Here is a 2,562-nt window from a genome sequence, read left to right as displayed (position 1 = left end):
TAGGTCTGACCGAGCAATTTTTGTTCCGCGCACTTTGTGCACCGTACACTTTGATGTTTGTATGAAAAAGTACCCTACCTAGGGACGCGTAGAGCAAATTTGTACCCCCGGGAATGTTGTCGATTGACATTCTGGTTGCACTTTTCATCATCTAGGGTGCGTTCCTGACACGTTTTTAGGGGTTTTAGCAAAAAAAAATTTTTCGACTACTCGAGCTCTCTGGCCCGTTCGGTGCACATTTTTGAAAAAAGCTAGGGAGCTGCCCCTAGGTTCGGGGTGTCACAAAATGTTGAAAAGTGGTCGAAAAACCACTATCCAGAATCGGATGTAGAATCGTTAGACGAACTTAAAATTGTTCTACGACACCCATCTGCGACGTTTAGTATTCGAGATATGGCCCGTCCTAGGTCTGACCGAGCAATTTTTGTTCCGCGCACTTTGTGCACCGTACACTTTGATGTTTGTATGAAAAAGTACCCTACCTAGGGACGCGTAGAGCAAATTTGTACCCCCGGGCATGTTGTCGATTGACGTTCTGGTTGCACTTTTCATCATCTAGGGTGCGTTCCTGACACGTTTTGAGGGGTTTTAGCAAAAAAAAAATTTTCGACTACTCGAGCTCTCTGGCCCGTTCGGTGCACATTTTTGAAAAAAGCTAGGGAGCTGCCCCTAGGTTCGGGGTGTCACAAAATGTTGAAAAGTGGTCGAAAAACCACTATCCAGAATCGGATGTAGAATCGTTAGACGAACTTAAAATTGTTCTACGACACCCATCTGCGACGTTTAGTATTCGAGATATGGCCCGTCCTAGGTCTGACCGAGCAATTTTTGTTCCGCGCACTGTGTGCACCGTACACTTTGATGTTTGTATGAAAAAGTACCCTACCTAGGGACGCGTAGAGCAAATTTGTACCCCCGGGCATGTTGTCGATTGACGTTCTGGTTGCACTTTTCATCATCTAGGGTGCGTTCCTGACACGTTTTGAGGGGTTTTAGCAAAAAAAAAATTTTCGACTACTCGAGCTCTCTGGCCCGTTCGGTGCACATTTTTGAAAAAAGCTAGGGAGCTGCCCCTAGGTTCGGGGTGTCACAAAATGTTGAAAAGTGGTCGAAAAACCACTATCCAGAATCGGATGTAGAATCGTTAGACGAACTTAAAATTGTTCTACGACACCCATCTGCGACGTTTAGTATTCGAGATATGGCCCGTCCTAGGTCTGACCGAGCAATTTTTGTTCCGCGCACTGTGTGCACCGTACACTTTGATGTTTGTATGAAAAAGTACCCTACCTAGGGACGCGTAGAGCAAATTTGTACCCCCGGGCATGTTGTCGATTGACATTCTGGTTGCACTTTTCATCATCTAGGGTGCGTTCCTGACACGTTTTGAGGGGTTTTAGCAAAAAAAAAAATTTTCGACTACTCGAGCTCTCTGGCCCGTTCGGTGCACATTTTTGAAAAAAGCTAGGGAGCTGCCCCTAGGTTCGGGGTGTCACAAAATGTTGAAAAGTGGTCGAAAAACCACTATCCAGAATCGGATGTAGAATCGTTAGACGAACTTAAAATTGTTCTACGACACCCATCTGCGACGTTTAGTATTCGAGATATGGCCCGTCCTAGGTCTGACCGAGCAATTTTTGTTCCGCGCACTGTGTGCACCGTACACTTTGATGTTTGTATGAAAAAGTACCCTACCTAGGGACGCGTAGAGCAAATTTGTACCCCCGGGCATGTTGTCGATTGACATTCTGGTTGCACTTTTCATCATCTAGGGTGCGTTCCTGACACGTTTTGAGGGGTTTTAGCAAAAAAAAAAATTTTCGACTACTCGAGCTCTCTGGCCCGTTCGGTGCACATTTTTGAAAAAAGCTAGGGAGCTGCCCCTAGGTTCGGGGTGTCACAAAATGTTGAAAAGTGGTCGAAAAACCACTATCCAGAATCGGATGTAGAATCGTTAGACGAACTTAAAATTGTTCTACGACACCCATCTGCGACGTTTAGTATTCGAGATATAGCACTTTGTAGGTCTGACCGAGCAATTTTGTACTGAAATGTATGGTGAACATGTAATTCATTAAATAACATTGACTTGCATCGTGCCCTACTTCATCGGCACAGCTGTTATTGACTATCTTTAGTGGAAATGGATTGAGTTTGACCATTTTAAGCCCATTTCCTATGCCGTGCACCAACATTGTGTACCGATCAGGGAAAGTACGCTACGTACGCGTTCATGGATGTCGATGTTGGTACAAGTTGCCTTTCGGGATAGCCGTGCACCAAAACTGTGTACCGATCAGGGAAAGTACAAGACGGAGGGTGCAGCTCGAGCGTACGCGTTCATAGATGTCGATGTTGGTACACTTGCACCAAAATTGTGTACCAATCAGGGAAAGTACAACACGGAGGGCGCAGCCCGGGCGTACGCAATCATGGATGTCCATGTTGATACAATCTACGTGTACGTACCTAGTTTTTGTAGGAAAAGTTGCAATTAAGTGCTTGCATGCTTAAAATGCTCATCTCAACCGGTCACCTTTTGGCCTGCCCTTTTATAACAGA

The sequence above is a fragment of the Anopheles coluzzii genome (assembly GCF_943734685.1).
Source record: "Anopheles coluzzii chromosome X unlocalized genomic scaffold, AcolN3 X_unloc_33, whole genome shotgun sequence".
In the NCBI taxonomy this organism is placed as follows: domain Eukaryota; kingdom Metazoa; phylum Arthropoda; class Insecta; order Diptera; family Culicidae; genus Anopheles; species Anopheles coluzzii.
The sequence above is the reverse complement of the archived record's forward strand: the minus strand, read 5'-3'. Positions refer to the sequence as shown.